General features: G+C 46.7%; 1 long non-coding RNA gene across 2 annotated transcripts in view; it reads right to left on the bottom strand.

Moving 5' to 3' along the window:
* Positions 1-1,716: 1,716 nt before the first annotated feature.
* LOC135278631 (uncharacterized) overlaps positions 1,717-19,423 on the bottom strand; it is a 34,547-nt gene continuing 16,840 nt past the window's right edge. Inside the window, exons 2-3 of one of the 2 annotated variants that reach the window (XR_010346082.1) lie at positions 11,002-11,118; positions 1,717-5,461 (exon numbers count right to left, since the gene is read on the bottom strand). This is a non-coding gene — a long non-coding RNA (uncharacterized LOC135278631). Of the gene's footprint in view, positions 5,462-9,489; positions 9,936-11,001; positions 11,119-19,423 lie in introns of those variants that run through there. The other variant, XR_010346083.1, reaches the window with a different exon arrangement.

Here is a 19,423-nt window from a genome sequence, read left to right as displayed (position 1 = left end):
TAGGGGATTAATCAGAATATTTACTCAGGTTCCAGTGTGCTGGTGAGCTCTGGAATAAGTAATGCCATATTTGTTCAATGTCATAAGTTAGGGATACATCTAGACTCTGATATTGAAGTTTGTGCTTGAGCAAGTCTGGTAGTTGAGGCTGAAGTGTGGCCAATAAATGGTTGAATCTCCTGATGATTTTTTTTTAATTATATCAGCATTGTTTTTACTGGCAAACCTCTCAGAATTTAGAGATTTGACAAAGCACAAAACAATGCATTACAGTCAAATGATACCCACTTTTGTTACCTAAATCTAAATGAGAATGACAGAAGGGGAAATGAATTTTGTCGACAGCCTTTTGGGTATCATTTGCCATTTTCCAATGTGCTTGGGCAGCTGTTCCTGGAGCAGGGAGAGGAGAAGCAGCAGCAGTGGAGTACCAGCTTCTTGTGCCATGTCTGCGTCACTGGTGGTTTCATTTTGGTGCCTCAGAGGTAGCTAAAGGAAGGGAGCAGTGTGTGTAACTGGCTGCAAGACAGGATGTGTTGGACTTTATGTACTTCAGTGGAAATAAAGCAGCACAATTCCTGCCCCAGTCTGGGGCACTGGCTACTGCTGCCTTGGAATTTCCTGTTTGAGGAAAACCAGGCAGTGGTGAACCAACAATTAAGGGTGATTTTCTTTTTCTGAAAATCCCAAAGATTGCTAATGCCATCACAAAACATTTACAGGACCAGCAATTAATGCTGTGTTGAACAAGCCACGTTTTTCATGGTAAAGCTGCATGAACTCACCTGTTTCCTTTGCTGCAGGAAGTTAAGAAAGGGCCTGACTTTACAGCTCCATTTCAAAACCCAGCCACACCTGATGTTTCAGAGCTGTGCTTTTATGTGACAACATATCCTTCTCACTGACACAACAAACCTGTTGTGATTAAATGGAACAAGCACCACCAAAAATCAGAGCTAATGGGATCACGCTGCCTCGTTATCCTTCCTTTCAAAGCAGGCTGGCAGCCACGTGTGTGGTTGTACAGCCCAGCAGACACAGATTGTCACCTGCCAGAGGAAAACAAGGCCTGGGATTGCAAGAAAGAGCAATTTATTTCAGAGCTGGGTTTGGAGGAAAACCACCAAAGTGCTCCTGCAGGTTTCTGTTACTCCCTAAGTTTAACTGCAGTGAGGATGGAGGGCAGGAATTCATTTTCCCAATGCTTGAAAATGTTAAACTTTGAAAAAGCAAAATTCTGTTAACAACTGTGGATCTAGAGTACTTAATAAATTGAGTAAAATTTTCCTTTAGATCCAGCCAGGCATTTTTGTTTTGTCCCTGTGTTGCTGCCCAAGCTCCACTGGGCGTACCCAGAGCTTCCCTTCCTGAGTGGATGCTTTCACAGCTCTTCTGCAGGTAGGGTATGTGTTAGGTATGGAAAGCACAAAAGAGGGTTTTGAATGTAAATGGAGCTTTTACAATATGATTATTAAATGTTTAATGGGGAAAATAGCTGGAGTCTACAGATGAGACTCCAAACAGCACCTCAGAAAAATGGTGATTCCTCCATAATTTCACGTCTTTTTGCAGCTGAAGTGGCCAGGTGTGCAGGTGGCAGGCAGGAAACAAAGCCTGTTATTGTTCAAATGTAAATTCATGCAAATTACCCAGATTTGAGTTGAAGCAAGGCTTTTTAAAAGCCAGAGGTCAGTGTTTCTGTGATTTTAGGCAGGCAATAACTCAGCCAGGTGCCTGCTTTGCCAATTGTTTCTTTCCTACAGAATGTACAGTAAAATCACCAGTTTTGTTCACATTTGTTTTGAAAGTTAAAAGATCCCAAACAGCTTGATCACACACAGGACTGACTGTTGGAATTTTCCATGTTTAGTGCTGGACAAGAGCCCAGAAAAGCCCTGCTCGGTGGAGGGCTGGGCTCTCCTCGGAGCAGCAGGGATGTGCTCCTGTGTCAGTTGTGGGATGAAGCTGTTGGGAAAAATAATGCAGCCACAGCCTGGAGACTGCACAGGTGACAGAAATGCCCCAGTCCCAGATGATGCTCGGGCTGTTTTAGGATTCCCAGAAGGGGTAAGCACAAAATCCAGCAGGAATGAGTGCTCCAGGAGCACCACTTGGTCTCCACCCAGCTGAGAGCTGTCGTCCATCAAGCCAGAGGTTTAATTTGGGAAGAGGAATAATCATTGCATGTCAAATCTTAACTTCTTTTTGCCAGGGTTGGGATTAAATGCATGAGATGGTATTTCTTGTTTGGACTCAGATGTTTATTAGTTCTTATCTGTATCACAGACTCAAAAACCCTGAGTTCTGCAACACTTCAACAAACTAAAAATGCAGCCCCATCTCTCTCTCTACAAGGCCTATTAAGGACAAACTGTCTAATTAAGAAATTACACCTAAATTATTTTTAACTTTAACCCGATAACCAACCACCCATGGCCCACAATGTGGACTTTTTATCCAATTACACAAAACCACCCAAACCCATGGAGAAGAAGGTGAACAAGAAGGACCAGCCTCCTAAACACCCTACATCTTGCTTTATATCTATTACTATGTTCTAAACCCTTAAACTCCGAGTTTCCCACCCTGTGATATCACACACTTCTATTCAAACTCCACACCCACAATCCCAGTTCTGTCATCCCATTTTTGAAGCTTCTCCACGGCCTCAGGTCAATGCAGTGCTCTCTTGGGGGTCAGTGCCTGGCAGCAGAAAGTCTGAAATTCTCAGTGACCACAGTTCCAACAATTACAAAACCCCAGTTGCACTGGTAGCACAGCAGATGGGCCAGGGGGCTCAGCAGGGCAATGGTATCATAACTCTGACAAGGCTTTAATACAGCCGAGATATTACATAAATATATTTTATAAATATATATAAATAAAATGTCAGATATGTTCTTCCCTTTTTAATAGTTTTCCCCTTCATTTATCAAAAAATGGTTTTGCTGCTGTCTTCCAAATAAAATCAGTTTATGAGAGACATCCCACACATGTGAAATTTTGATGTCTGTCAAATAAGAAGAAACAGATTTTAAGCTGTTGCCAGAGCAGCAGTAGCAGCACCACATAGGCTATTTATGTGTGAGCATACAGAGATATTATTTTTCTGCACCGCCAGTCTTTTATCACTTTTGCTGCAGCAAAAATTCTCACTGTCTTCCATTTAAAAAAGAGCAACAAACCCCAGAAGACTTCACCAATTTTAAGCATCACTAATAAAGTTACTTCTAACGTATCTCTATTTTTTCTGTCTGCTTGCCCTCCTGGCCAATATCCCCATCAGAAAACAGCTTCATTAAATAGCCAGAAATAGTAAGATCAGAAATAAAGAGGTAAATAAAAGCAGGAAATAGCTGGAAACATGTTGTTTACAATATACTCAGCATGTGGCAGGTATTAAAGGAGGTGCAGACTCAACATTGTCACATAATATCAGCACAAAGCAATTAGAAACAGAGAGGCCCATGGAAAAATAAATACTCAATAATAGCTTGGATGTACTCAGCAGCAGGAAATGAGGTTCAGTGGTGGAGGGATCTGATTACACCAAATATAGACAAAAATAAGGAACAATTCTTGTTTCTTTTTACAGGCAAAAACAAAGCAAAGGGTTTCTTATTGGGCAGATCAGAAGGAATCAAGTTACCTCCTCATTTTGGGTAACATGAGTATAATATTTACATATACTCACCATAGGTATCCATTTTATTTCTCCATTATTTATTGGTGGGCTCTGGGCTGCCTCAGGTGTCCTGGTGGGGCTTGGCAGGGATTCATGTCAGCACCATCCTATGCAGCAACTAAACCCACCCAGCCCATCCTGCTGCCTCTGACTGCAGACACAGGAACAACTAAATTCCTGTGGGGAGTGCATTTTTGGCAGGGTGCTGGCATGAAGCCCCTTTTGGGCTTGCCCTGGCACTGTGGCTGCTATTTGAGCCCTAACTCATGCTGGGAGGAGTGGCCTGGGATAACTGGGACAGTGGCTGTAACCTGCCCCAAATTGGAGGCAGCTGGATCCTGGGAAGTCCTCATGGAGGAGACTGAGGGATTGATTCCAAGGAGGGTCTCTGTGACCACTCTTGAGCCTGGAAACTGCCCTGAGCAGCATTTTGTACCTGAATCCCTTTGGTCTGAGCATAAATAAACTCACAAAGCACTAAGGAGCCAACAGCCAGGAAAGGTTTTCCATGGCTGTCCATCCATTCTGGAATTAAATGAGAAATTAAGAGAGAAATGCTTTAATAGATCAATAGGTTGTTTTTTTTTAAATTATATAGCTTAATGTATCAAGCAGTTCAAACACCCCATCCCAGCAAGCATTAAAGCATGATTTAAGCCTTATATTTGTTATATGGTTTTTGCTGTCAAGTTGGGGGTTTAGCAGGAATTTTAAATGAGAACATGGGACAACAGGAATTTTTTTCCAGTGGGCACTGTGGCTCAATCACCACACTGATGTTCCCTGCACACCAACAGGATGCTCTGAGCCTGGCCTCCAGGTGCCAAAGCCCACAACAGCATCAGCATCCTCTTAATTGCTGGCACAGGGGACAGGGAGAGGACAGAAGGCACTGAAAAATAAACACAGCAAAGTGCACAAACAGCAGAATGGAAAGCAAATAGCTAAAACAATTTGACACAGAGGAATAAAACGCTTCTGGGACCTGTGCTGCCACTGAGTCAGGCTGGGGAGACCCCAGTTATCCCCCACTTCTCATCCAGGACAGATTAGGGAGTGTTCAACCACCCCTGTTCCCAACCTGATAACATTTCCAGCAAAACTGCATTCATCAGTCTTCCTCCTTCCAGCTCATTTAGAAATTATTTACACTGTGGGCAGATAAGGGTCCTGAGATAGGGGTGGTTTTGCTGACACAACAGGCTGGGAGCTGCAAAGCCTCTGTGCTCCTGCCCCAGCAGCTGTTCAGAGCTCTCTCTCCTGCCCCAGCCTGCCATGCTGAGACCCCCGGGGGGGAAAGACCCTTCCCATGCCCCCCCAGCTGCATGGGCACACCTGAGAGCCTGTGGGTGAGAAGCAAGGAGCAGCTGGACTGGGGTGAGGAGCCTGGAGCCCAAAGCAGGATAAATTGTCTCTCTATAAATATGTATAATTCCCAGGGAAAGGGCCTCTCAGAGGATCACAGCAACAGGGCTGCCCCCCCCCCAATCTGAGCTTGCACTGAGGACTCAAGATCCAAACTCCATTAGGATATCTGCATAATTACACACTGCAGCCATAGAAGTGCAACTGAGTATTTGGTGTCAATCCTCAGCACCAGGGACTGGGATGAGCTGGATGGCCCTTGGAGGTTAGCAGGGAGAGGAAATCTGCTTATTCTCAGTGACTTCTGACCTTCAAATCCACCCTGGAAAGCTCAGGAGGGCTCTTTTCCTCTCCCCCCAAACATAATAAAGAGGCACGAAGCAGCCAATGTTTTTGCAGGTGCAGAATTATCTGTCAGGAGAACAAAGTGCACAGATTGTGACATAAAGCTGCAACAACTTTCCTGCTCACCTTTAGCAGGGAGCTTGTTTCCCACATCAGCCCAGTAACCAAAAAAAAAAAAAAAAAAAAAAAATCCTGGGCTTTTGTTCCAGTATATTTCATGGATTTTGTCTGTCAGTGCCACTGGCAGGGATGTCTCCCTGCCCCAGCTCTGATGCTCTGTGCCAGGGTGGGATTGCAGGACCCAGTGCAGAAAGGGCACTGTGCTGCTGTACACAAAACCTCAGGGAGGGTTTTGCTTGCAGCTCTAGAAGCTGCTGCTGTTGCTTGCCTGATTCCTCTGGGTGTTTTGTATTGCACACAGCCAAGTAAAAAGCGTTATGATTATAAGAGTGTTTATGTGTGCTGTCCTGAGCTTTGCTAAGCCCCAGAAGCAGCTGGGATGCACAATTCCCTTTAAAACAAATGGCACTCCTGTGCCAGCCCTTTCAAGATAGTTTTACAAATAGACCTTAGAGATATGAGCTCAAAAAATGAGTCTTCCAGGGTGGCTACATCCAGCACTGTTACTCAGAGATACGAGGGAAGATGCGAGTCAGAATCAGTGCTGACTTTAGGCCAGGACTGGACTGACAGAGTGAGCACAGGGTGCAATCAGTCCTCCCCAGTTTGCCCATTTTTGACAGTCTTGCTTGCAGGGAAATGCCTTGCTGAAACCCAAGGCTGCTGCAACATCCCATCAGCCTTGGTCAGGGCTGCAGGTGGAGCAAGGTGGGGGTGAACTGGTCACAAAGACCCCGTGAGTTCTCCTTGCTGAAGGGCTGGAGGGAATAATACCCAAACAATGCACTTGGAGAGCTGCAGTGGGCAATCCACACGAGGCAGCAGGGGCTGTTCACTCATTATTTACCCAACACCTGGGACAGCTCTGTGGTTTATTCCTTTAATTTGAAATTCGCTGCACGAGTGTTTATCTGGACTTGGAAGCAGGGGTTAAGCAACGCTGCACTGATTTTTCATAAAGCTTCCCCAGACTGTGACAGGGTATCAGATCCATTGCTCATGTCAGGGGGTGATAAGAGAGCTCGCTTCCAAAATGGAAATACAGCAGCAAACTCCATCTCAGCTGCACAGGGGAAAGATCAAGGCAGAAAATAATATTTTGTCCCAAATAGCTGTAGCCATGTCCTGCCCAGGACCCCCTCTGCAGGCAGGACATGACCCAGCTCCAGCCTGGGTGGGCAGCAGCAGCCGGGGGCTGATGGTCCAGCTGGATTGTGGGAATCAGGATTATTTTGTGTTCTGTCACACATTCTGGAAAATAATTGGAAATTTGAGTTGACTAATTAAAGTTCTAAGGTGAGTTCAGGATTATGGAAAAGAGCTGCTTGCCCAGCTGGTGCACAGATCAGCTGCATTCATTATCCATAACCAGTTTTACAAATTTTGCATATCCCTGGGTATTTTTCTCAATGAACTTCAAGAATCAACATGTTGGCATGCTCATGCACATCCACATCCACTCGTACTTTCAGATTCCTCCTTTGCTCTTACTTCTAAGGCAGTGCATTAATGTCACCATTTAGGTACTATTTACAATATCCTCAAGACCAAAAATTGAAGCTAAAATGCTGGAAGATTCTACTATCAATGCAACCACACTGTGATTCACTGCAGATGCAAAATAGCAGCCAAATAGGCAAGAGAGAAGCAGAGCTGGGATGCAAATCAGCACCCACACCATGAGATGTGGGTCTGTTGGCTGTGACAGCCCTGGCTGACACAGGCAGAACCACACCTATCTCATGCCAAGCCTTTAAAAGCATGGAATCATCTGGAAGAGATGAGATATAGGAAAGCTGGATCCCAAGTGACGTTGGAAACTTGTAGTCTAGATCTGAGAAAAATGCTGAGAACAGGCTGATGGGATGCTCCAAATCACTTGCTAAAGTAGCTGCCCAAAACGATTAATTTATATGAAAGTGCACACTAGCACAGCCCAGGAGCAAACAATGATTCCCAGGAACAAGAGTTGGGGGTAATTGTTGCCAGACTAGTTCTTGGTTGATTAGCCAAAATTAAATCATTTAGAAACCCATTGATTTGGGTAAAATGTTTGCTAGGACTGGAAGATTTTCTCCAATATCTGTTTCCATTGGCAGTTTCTCCCACTGACTGGAAATGAGTATTTTTCCTAAAATTTTAAGGACCCAGCAGACACAGAACTGAAGGTGACTCCTGGGAGCAAAGAGGAGGAAAGGAAGGAATTGTGACCCAGAGAGGCTGCTCTGACTCCAGCTACATCCTGGCCATCTGCTAGACTCAAATACCCAGCCAGAATAATGCACAGGGGTTTTGTTTTCCTGTCTGGCAGACTAAATGCCTTGGAAAAGCCACAATCAGGTCACACCAGTTCTGTTTGCCACCTCTCCAGCACAGGCCTGCTGACATTCTGTGCCAGCTGCTGCCCAGAGGGGAGCACAGATGCCAGAAGATGCTTCATCACCTGCTGAGGCAGATTTTGCATCCCTGCTGTTTGTTCACAGCCCCAGGACCATCAGAATGTCACATGAGAGTGACAACAAGCAGCCCTGGCTGGTGGGCAGCAGCCTGGAGGGCAGCACTCCTTGGCTTTGCAGAGGACAAATTCTTTCTCTCCCCACCCCAGAGTGGTGCTGAGGCTTCCTCACACTGGTCCAAAGTCATGCAGGGAGAGCTGTGTCCAGCAAACACCATCACATCCAGCTGGGATGCTCCTGGTTCCCCAAAGCCAGGGAAGATCCACCAAGAAACCCCCTTGACTTTGCTATGGGAAATAATTGAACACCAGCTTTGTTCACTGTAGGGATAGCAAAATATCATAATTTAATGAAAGAGATGAAAGAAATTCTTCCCTGTGAGGGTGGTGAGGCCCTGGCACAGGGTGCCCAGAGAAGCTGTGGCTGCCCCATCCCTGAAGTGTCCAAGGCCAGGTTGGATGGGGCTTGGAGCAGCCTGGGATGGTGGAAGGTGTCCCTGCCCATGGCAAGATGATCTTCAAGGTCTCTTCCAACCCAAACCCCTCTAGGATTCTATGATTTTACTGTCATGCCTCTCTCCTTTGATCCTGAATCAGAAGAACCAGGACAAATGAAAGTTGATCACCAATCAGAGGAAATTTCCTAATGACTCCCTCCAAGGTCTCTGCCAGCACAATTTAGATGGCTGCATCAACATGTACAAACTAAAATGCACTGTGAATTAAGAAGCATTGCCCCGATGAGGGAATATTTGCTGTAATTTGTTTTGCAGGCACTTAGCAAAAACAGAATAAGAAGAAATGGGGAGAGCACCCAACAAAGTAATATGAAAATGGAGCTTCTGGCAGACTCTGAAATGCACACTTTTAATGCAATTAGAGCATGGACTGGATGAGGAACCCCACACACAAAGTAGCCAAACTCTAGTTGTGTTTTTTTTTACACTGCAGCAGGTCTGAGCACAATCTGTTCCACAAGTGACTGGAAAATACATTACAGCTGTGAGGAAAATGGATTTTTCTTTTCTTCTAAACCTATTGTGAAATATGAATTGGGAATTCATTAGCTATGAGCTGCTGCAAAGTAATGTTGTTCTTAAAATATTCTCCTGATTCCAGAGGACCTTGGTTAACTGCAGACAGAGAACAGGGGTCTTTCACTCCATAAAATGTCCTGGGAAGGATCATTAGAAATTACTTACAGATTCTTTCAAAGGCTTTTTAATTTCCATTTGCAGGCTCCAAGTGATGACAAAGCAGAAAGGCTTTAAGCTGGAGGAGGGTAGATTTAGATTAGATATTGGGAAGAAATTCTTCCCAATGAGAGTGGTGAGGCCCTGGCTCAGGGTGCCCAGAGAAGCTGTGGCTGCCCCATCCCTGGAAGTGCCCAAGGCTGGATGGGGCTTGGAGAAACCTGGGATAGTAGAAAATGTCCCTGCCCATAGAAGGGGGGTGGAAGGTGGATGAGCTTTAAAGTCTCTTCAAAGCCAAACCATTCTCTGATTCCGAGTGAACAGTGAACCTGCTGAGTGGTGAAGGAAAGGGTGCCACAGGCTCTGCTGCTCACAGAGACAGGAGTGGGGAGCCAGAAGGAAGAGCACTGGGTAAAGCAGGCTGTGGCTGTGGTTTGTCCATGTCCCAACAACCTCCTGTGGGATGCTCAACAGCTTTGGATGCAATGAGCAGCTTCGGCCCTTGGGAATCCTTCAGGTTCCTGCAGGGCCACCCAAGGTCCATTCAAGGACAGGCACAGCTGGGACACTGTCAGAGCTGTGGGGCCATTGCCCCAGATGTGTGTGGGCTCCATCACTGCAACATCTGAGCAAGGTTCTGGAGGTAGCGGGACCACCAAGATCCACCAATGATGGACACAGGCAGCAGGGGTGGGATGGATGTCCTGAGACTCTAAAGCCTTCTTGGTGGTGGAAGAGTTTGATTTCCATGGCCTCAGCAATATTTGATATCCTGCCAAGAGACCACTCATCATGCTGAAGGCTGCACTCAACAAATGAAGAGCAGTCCTGCTCCCACAAGGTCTGCTCAGAGCCTCGTGTGAGCATGGAAAGTGGTGGCTGTACATGTCTGTACATCTGTCTGCTCTGCCCAAAGCTGGGGGCTGGCCTGCCTGTGTGGTCAGATTCCACAATTGCTTTGATTCCACAACTGCTTTGATTCCACAATAATTCCCAGAGGAGCAGGCCCTGGCTCAGGCCCCTCACAGTCACGGTGCCAGAGAGCAGTGGGGTACTTATCCAGGGAGCCCAGTGGATGTGATGGGCAGGCTTCCAACACCATCAGGCACCTCTAGTTAAACAGCCAGACCAAGAAAGTGGATCCTGCAGGAGTAGCTCCACACCACCAGAGTGGGAGCAGCTTTTGAAGTCAGCACTTATCACCTCAGCCCATCACCTGCACAATTAAACCTTTCTTCCCCCACAAAACAGCAGATGCCAACACAAACAGCATAAGTCCCTGCTAATCATTGAACAAACCCACTACAAAGGTGACCCCAAGCCCTTGGGGAGCAGAGTGGGGACAGGGATGCTCTGGGGGATCTCAGAGGGGGGAAGTCTGGTTTTGGGAATGGTGTGCTGTGCTCTGCTAACGAAGGGAAACAGTGGCTGTCCACACTGACAGAGGCAAAGGTCCTCTGGTGTATTCCCCTGCCTGGCCTGCCCCCTCCCACCACTCTGCTGACAGGTTTGAGCCCATTTGCCAGCATTGTTCCACGTTTGGCATGGCAGTGATGCTCTCAGTGATGCATTTGCTCAGGTTTCAGGAAAGTGAGGGAACAGGTGGGGAAATGGAGACAGGCAAGAGCACCTCCTGCCTGAGGTCCTGATGGCACTGGGGACATGATGGGAGCACTGGGGACCCATGGGGACCTGGCAAGGAGAGGTGGCAGGGCAGGACAGAGGACCCATGGAACCAGGCAGAGCACAAGCTGCCAGCTTGTCTGCTCATGGAACAATTGATTTTCAAGGGCTTTGAACGAAAACTTAGAGGAGTAACACGATGGTTTTACAAGTACCTAAAAGAGGAGCTGAAATCTCCTTTCTCCTGGCTGCAGACACGCTGATCTTCCTTGAGGTTTAGAGGCCAAACGTCTCCGATGTCCAGAACCTCTTGACAAACAAGAAGCCACAGGCTGAGAATTAGGGAAAAAAAATGTGTGAGGTCCTCTTCAAAGCCAGAAATATCTTCAAAGCTGAAAAGACAAGATCTTCTTGAACAAAAGAGTCACTTCCACCTCCACTGTCACTTACCTGACCTTTTCATTTGTCTGGAGAGCTGATAAAATTCACATGACAAGATATGCTTAAAGAAAAATCCTTGCTTACAGGTTTTTGGTAGAAAAAAATATGCTTCCCCCCACAAAAATTTGAATCCAACCAATTAAATAAAAGAATACAAAAGCAATTTGAATTTTGGTTGTCCAGTTTTTCCATTTCATTCCAAAAGGAAAATATCTAAGTAAGATATTGACTCCTATCAGTATGGATATTTATTTCTGCTAGCATGGTACCTTCATGCCAGTCATTTGAAAGTGGTGAATAGATCCCTGCCTGGAGAGCTTACAGTGAGAAAAGTGAGAGCCTGAAGGAAGAACTGACAGCAGATAACAATAAAAACAACAATCACTTTTTCTTTTTTTTATCTTTTTTTCTCTGGAACTGACATTTTCCTGTGGAAATGTGAAATGAGAAATATCTTGTTCGGTGGGAAAGCAGCTCAAGGCAAGCAGTCCCTGCCAAGGATCCATCCCACCTGCCTGGAGCAGGGCAGGTAGAGGTGAGCTGAGCACTCTGATGCTCAGCCACCCAGCCCAGCTCTGCTGCTTCCCCATCCCTTTTCTTTTTTTCTTCCTATTTTTCTTCCTATTTTTCTTCCTATTTCCACTGCTCGCCTGGGGCTCTTCTCCCAGGCGAAGTAACATTTTACAGCAGCATGCTGATCGCTATTAAAGTCCCACCAAGCACATCCCTGCCAGCAGCCATCACGGATGATCCAGCACCGGGACCATCCCTCTCCCCCTGCAGAGCTCTGGGATGTCTCCGAGCCCTCTGAAACCCCAGCACCAACCCCCTCATGTGCTCACAGCTTTCCTGCAAGGCTTTTCTCCAGATTCTCCCCCTTTGCTGCCACGGGTTCAGCTTTCCCAGTGGTTTCACTTGGATGTAAAACATTTCCCACCCTCTCCCAGTGCCGGGCTCCAGGGACCACCACAGCGCCGAGCTTGGCTTCCCTCTGGGCTCTCTGCATCCCTAGCAATGAACAACTGCAATGCTTTACACTAAAACCATCTCCCTCACAGATGTTCATCAGCACCAAGCACGGCAGATGCTGCAGCTCTCAACACATCCAGCAAAAGGAAGGTCCCAGCAGCAGCAGCAGCAGCTCTGGGTCTGCAGATGCCAGCGCAGAGGGGACTCCTCCTGCTCGCTGCCCTGGCCAGGAGGGATGCTTGATTTCACAGTGTCACAGCCAGATCAGCTGTCACAGACAGCAGCTCTGGGGAAGGCTTCTCTGCCAACTCCTTGGGAGCTCTGAAAGATCCCTAGCAATTATTTTTCCTGAAGAAAACAGATGAATTAATCCTTCTGCTAGGGTTGCGGTTAGTTTTCCTAAAACTGTTTTTTTCCTAAAGCAAACAAGGCTGCCTAGCACCATTTTTCAAAATCATTCCCTGTTGTGTAGTTCAAACACTCCATCAGATTTCCAGAAGAAAACAGATCAGATTTCTGAAGTGCTGCCTGCTACCCAACTGGGGACGTTGTCTTGTGCCTCAAAAGAGAGCAGCAGATTTGGCACAGATCTCACACGTCGGAGATGGGTGCCAAATCCGTGCTCTCCCCGAGTTTCAGCTGCATTCTCTTTTCTGAAATGATTCATTTGTAGCCTTCAGATATGAAATACAGATAACCCAGGAGAGAAAACAGGGGAATCCAGCAATGGATGTGGCTCCTGTGCACAGTCTTGCTCATCACAACACTCTGCTCTAAGCCCCAGGAAAAGATGTGAAACCCCTAAATTTTGCAATATGGACACCTCAGGACACAGCTAAGAAGGTTTGGTAAAGGGGTTTGATGAGGCAGACAAGGAAAAACCTTATTTTTTTTCAGATGGAATGGCCTTCTGTGGAAGGCACTGGAGAAATAGCTCTCAGAAAATTCACTCCAATTTAGTACAATTTGCTGGAAATTAGTTTCATCAGCGACAATTAAGCAGAAATGCCACCTGAAAGACCTCTAACCTTTGAATGTCAGACTTGGACATCAGCAATGCAGATGGCTCTTCTCTGCAATTGCTCTGCAGATAATCACAGAACCATCAAATGTTTTGGGTTGGAAAGGACCTTGAAGACCTTAAATTTCAACCCCTGCCATTGTCAAGGACAATTTCCACTGGACCAGTTGCTCAATTAAGCAGTCAAACCTTCTTTTCTGTGGCTATACATAAATAACCCCCACTTAAGAATCAGTTTATTTATCAAGCTCCTCTGTATGACCTTATAAACACTTAGATTTGGCAGGGGAGGTCGTGATCATGTTAAAATCAGTGGAGGTTTGCTCAGCAGCCCCACACAGCGGCATTTCACCTGCTGAGAAAAGATAAACTGGGATCAGGTGATCGGGATCTCAACTGGGTCTTCATTTATGGATTTAATAATTTTTAACCTGAAATAAAGGAGCACAACTTTATGAGAATAGAGGATTTTGGCTTACTTAGCTTAAAAAAAAGGCAGGTTGAGAGAGGATACAACTGCTGTTTATAAGTAAATAAGGAATATCAGCAGGAAAGGAAAATAATTAGGCTAACAACCCTTAGTTAGAACTAGTGGGAATGAGCTGCCCATAAATTATTCAGGATGGAAATGAGAAGTTTCACCCCATTAAAGAAATCTTCGTAACAACATCAATTCTTGCCTCCAGTTAGTCTAAAATATGGAGATGGAAGAGGGGGGCAGAGGGGAGAACTTACCAGAATTTCATTATGAAAGGGAAGAACAGCAGCAGCAGAAGGAAGAAGCCCCTTTCCACAGGGCAGCAAATACACAACCACAAGCCAACACAAATATACACACACTACAGATTAACTGACAGTCTTGGGGGAGAAATGGCCAATGTCCCTGGCTCCTCTTACTTTACGATTTCTTTATTATTGCCATTAAGAACCTTTTTGGCATTTTAACGGATGGTCTGAATGCAAATTACAGGAAGGTCAGTGTAAAAACACATTTGTTAAATAAACTAGTATTTTCTTAAACTCCCCTATGAAAGGAAATGTCTCTATGGATCTTTAATGAGACAGCACTGAGGCTCTTGTCTAAACCCAGGGTCAGGGCATGAGAAAGACTGGGCTGGCTGATTGCAGTCTGGGTCTTATTTAACTCCCCAAAATAGAAGAAAACACTCGGGCAGTGAAGAGTTCATTAGTATATTTTGCTCTCACTGTCTTGAAAGCAAGCAGTGACGGTGACCTGTGATCTTCTGACCAGAGAAAACTCATAGAAAGCTAAAAGTAAGCATAGTTTTCAGGTAGAGGGCAGTTTTGAGCAACACCCCTTCTGCTATAGTGCTGTGGGCATGACATTGTCCCCTCCCAGGACAGAGGGGACATGCCCTTCACTCCCAGGGGCCTGAATCCTGCCAGAGGCACTGACAGACACATCTCTCTTTGATCTCCAGCATTTGAGGGACAACACCACCAACCTGCAATGCATTCCCAAGCTGGCTGGTTGCAATTCCTTGAACTTGCAATTTGTCTCTAATTGTAACGCTCATTAAAGCTGTTTATAGCCATTAACTCTCCCAAGGCCCTCACAAGGCTGTAACACCCAGCAAAAAGCAAAGCAGGCAGAGATTAACTGATCAGCACAGGGTATGTCACAGCTCAGCAGGAGGAGCCCTCTCCTGACCCAGATCACTGCTGTTTTATAGCAAAAAATAAAAGGAAAATCACTCCAGGCTAGGCCTGAAGTCTGTGTTCTGTCAAAGTGCTGAGTGCCAGGCTCTGCTGTGCCACCAGCTCATGGCACTCACCATCACTGCCTCCCAGGGGAACATGGCAGAGGTGCAATATGAGACAGGAAAATCCATCTCCAAAGTTTTGGAGCTCGCTCTGCCTCTTTCTGAGGTGGTTTGTTCCTAACAAGCCCTAACAATCAGTTCCTGGTTTGGTCCTAGCAAGTAATTGTGACCCTTTGGGTGTCCCTAAGGTCCTGGGGTCTCCCTGGGCACTCCCTGCTTACCACCACCATGAACTCCCCTCTGAAACCAAGTCCCACCAGATGAGCCCACCAGCTTCTTCACAGAGAAAACACAGCAGGAGCAGATTTCTCTACAGCCACCCCAAACCTTTCCCACTTTTGCCACCCCAAATTTAGAGTGCCTGGGTTACAGGGCACGTCCCATCCCCACCTGCCACTGATGCTTGACCATGGAAGTCTCACTGATGATAAATCCCTCCTCACACACCTGGATCATCCTTCAATGAGCTGCCATGGATCATCCCCAGTCTGGGGTCATCCAGGTCTGGTTAAGCCCAGCTTTGGCAGAGCCACCTTCACCCACTCGATGTCAGAGCTGGCCCGTGGAAAGGCCAGGCTTGCTGAGCTCAACACATCCCTTATCAACAAGGACACTCCTCACAGTGCTTTCTGTTCCCCTTGCCTAAAAAAGACACATTTCTGTGCAAGCCAGGGAGAGGCCATTCCAGCCTGGAGATAACAGATACAGCTGCCTTTGTTCCCTGGGAAATCTGCTGACAGGAGGGAGGGAGGGGAGCTGCTCTTTGGGGCCAGCCAAACTGATGCTGCTGATGGTTTGATACGACGTGGTGTGGGCCAGGCTGGCTTTCCCAGAGTGCTGGGGCAGCAAGGCTGCAGGGAGCCAGAGTTCTGTGCTGCTCCAGGCAGGGTTTATCTCAGGAAGAGGCACCAAGGACGGGCTGCAGCCACGCGTGGATGACGGGAGAAGAAGAGCCAAGCACGGTGAAGTCACAGCTCTGAGTCATTAGCTGAGGCTCAGAGCTCTGCCCGGGGTAAGAGACAAGGGGCTGTAAATACATACCATGAATAAATGCCAGGAGAAAAAGGAGCTTCAGTTTTACTGAGGAGGTTATTGTTGATGAACTCTTCCGCAGCTTGGTCTGTGCTGGGGGCCAGACCTGAACATCAAAATCCTTAAATAGTTTCCTTGCCAAGCATGGGCAGCCAGGGAAGCTTGAACTGCTCATCCTCCTCCAAATCTTTAGTGCCCTGATGCTGCCCAGCTGCATCAACCCCAGGGCTGTGGCTGAATGGTTTTCTACACCAGAGAAAGTAAAGGAACACATTATATATTGACAGGAGCTAATTAGTTCCACAAATACACCCTCCTTCTGAAGATAGCCGAAATTATTAATGATTTTTCATAGCTAAATGGTTTTGACAGGCTTTTCAAAATGATGGAAATCTTTTTAACTGAGGAGTAAACACATTCATGCAAATCCAAGAACAGAAAGCTGAGGATGCATCCTCAAGATGAGCTCCTCTGCAAATTCAGACCCTGAAAGTTCCAGAACCCATCAAGCAGCAATAAAGGAGTAAATAATAAAAGTAATAATCCATAGAGCAAAATGCTGCATTTCCTCTCTGTAACAGCCCTGGTGCCCAGCTTGCTGTGCCATGGTAGCTGAGCATGATTTCTGCTAAGCACACACATCTCTCCCTCCTTAGGTATCTCACACCGTGACGTTCTCTCCAAATCATTTTCCCTGAGCATTGCTTAGCAACTCATTTCTGGTTATCTAACTCCAAGCAGTTCATCCTAATGACCATGCTGGGTTTTTCCTTTTTCTTTTTTTTTCTTTTTTCTTCTTTTTTTTTTTTTTTTCTTTTCAGCTCTTCCCATGCTGTTTCTTCTCGTAAGGAAGTGCAAGTGGCAGCAATTTGAGAGTTCTGGGCAGGGAAGGCCATGGTGTGCCTGCTCTCCTTGCTGTGAGGGGGGACCTGCAGGATGCTCCTGTGGCCCAAAATGCACAAAAGGCCCCACTCTCCTTTAAAGCTCTTCCTCTGCATCTCTCCATCTTGAAATATTAAATCCTTTCCATCTTTTAAAAATATTGTTTGAGCACTAATTGCCAAAACACCCCTTGCTGGTGGAATCAAAGGCTGCAAAATGAGATTTTTCTGGCTGATGTCCCCCCACAGCCCAAGCTGCTGGAAGAGCTGCCCTGTAGTGCAGGCAGCAGGTCCTCCACCTTCCACCTCTGAGGAAGGGTTGCTTTATAGGCTTCTACATTTTTCCATTCTATACCAGGCATCAATTAATGCACACAGCAAATTATGCTGGAGAATTGTGTGAGAAGAGACTGTCATCCGAAACAGAAGGAAAAGTAGGAGATGTCAGTAATTACATGCATTTATTCCATCAAAGTGTGCTCCTGGTCAGATCATTAACTGCAAAGCACCACTCAGAGTGCAATCTGATATTTGGAGGAGTCAAACGTCTCATGCCTTCTGTGCCAGACGAATATTTCAGCTCCTGCATCAATCTCTCTTTCACCTTTCTCATCACCACCGCAGTGACAAGTCCCTTTTCATGGCTTGTAGCATCTTGCCAGTTTCCTCAGGCAGAAAATTTCCCTTTCTGAGTCACTGTAGAATTTCTCAGGCTGTAGAGCAGCCAAAGCCTCCCCCTGCTTTGTAACTCGCTGTACAATTTGACAAAATCTTTACCCCAGCCTGAGGACAGAGCTGCAGCCCCATAAACAGCCCATAAACATTGGGGGATGTCTGAGCTAGCTGCAGGTGAATCTATCTGCATGCTGCTGGTCAGCAAGGCAGGTTATGGGCACTGTGACCACCATTTGGTGATGGACATCTTACTTAGTGGCCTGCAGGTGTGGAGGACACAATTGTGGCTCAAATGTTGAATTTCATGATGGATCCAGGGTCCTCTGACACAGATCATCTCCATCCTGAAGCTCAGAGTTTGCACACAAACCTGCTGCTAAAATTCTGTTTCACTGGAGTGACAGATAAAAACAAACCCTACTTATTTTAGAATTACCCTGCCAAAGCCCTCAGGTTTGTGGTGGAGGAAGGCTGACTTTCCTGGGCAGGAATATTGTGGTCTCGGGCAAGCAAGGGCTGTGCCAGAACTTCCATCCTGCCCAGTGTGAGTGACCTGCTCCAGCCTGGGCAGGCTCAGCAGCCCAGGGGAGCCTGTGCTGGGCAATAAAGGTGCTTTCAGTGCAAACCCAGTGGCACACAGCTGATAAAACAACATTGGGGGATTCCACAGAGCCCAGCACCACATGGCTTGAGTGATGAAAGCTGGATATTTCCTTCCTGTGTGTGATGTGGCATTAAAATCAGGGCATACCATGAAAGGAGGGTGAAGGGACCTGGCCTCAGGTCACACTCCAACATCAGCAGCTGCTGGTTCTGCCCTGCCCAGCCTTCCCCTGCTCCACTGTTTAGATCCTAATTCCCAGGCAGGATCTGGGGCCACTGGCTGTGCAATCTGAGGCAAATGACTTGGTTTTCTGTTTCCAGTACACCAGCTTCTTGTATAGATCAGAGATATTTTGGAGATGAATATAAGGAGAATGGGGAATATAAGGAGTTTGGCACCCACTAATACATAAATATAGCTGACATCTGGAGAGAACAGAAGAGAGGAAAACAGCTAAAATTTATCTAAAATTATCCATTTCTCCTTTAAATAGCATCCTTCCTTGGTTTGCCGGGTTTTTTTGTTTTGGTTTGGGGTTTTTTTGGTGCAGGTACCTTGCAGCAGTGCCCACATCGCCCTGGCTGACAGCAAACAAAAGGTCACAGCCAGTTCTGGGCCACAAACACCAACTCCTAGAGAAGGAGGCCAAAATACAGGTCAAAAGCTGCAGCCATTTGGTGAGTAGCTGCAGTTTGTGGTTATTTCAGCTAATAAAATTGTAATCCTCTCAATGGCTGGTCCAAAAATAGGTTACAGTTTTGGAGAGAGACAGCAAGGCTGCTGGGGTCGTTCCCTGCCCTGCAGCTTCACTCTGCTTTCCAAAATAAGGAGCTCTGCCGTCAATGCACGGCTGCAGGAGCTGGGCTGGAAGGTAATTAGGGCAGGACACAAATATTCATGATGGGCGTGGGTCCCCTGCCGCCAGGGGCATCCTGGGACAACGCATCTTTCAGTACAAAAATATTCCTGCAATCTCTCAGAGCTGCAGCTTAGTGTAATAACATCTCTCCCGGGCAGAGCCCTGGCAGATGTGCAGCAGCTCAATGGGTTCTGCAGCGTGGAGCAGCCACCCAGCAGCCAAAGGGAAAGTAAATTCCCCTCCAGCAGCAGGGTGCTGCAGGGGTGGCGGCAGAGCCATCCTGGGAGGCTGGAGTGGGTCAGGGAGCAGCAGTGATCCCACACCCTTCATCCCACACCTTTTGGATGGGGTTCCCTGCCCCTTTCAAGGCA

The sequence above is a fragment of the Passer domesticus genome, chromosome 11 (assembly GCF_036417665.1).
Source record: "Passer domesticus isolate bPasDom1 chromosome 11, bPasDom1.hap1, whole genome shotgun sequence".
In the NCBI taxonomy this organism is placed as follows: domain Eukaryota; kingdom Metazoa; phylum Chordata; class Aves; order Passeriformes; family Passeridae; genus Passer; species Passer domesticus.
The sequence above is the reverse complement of the archived record's forward strand: the minus strand, read 5'-3'. Positions and strand labels throughout refer to the sequence as shown.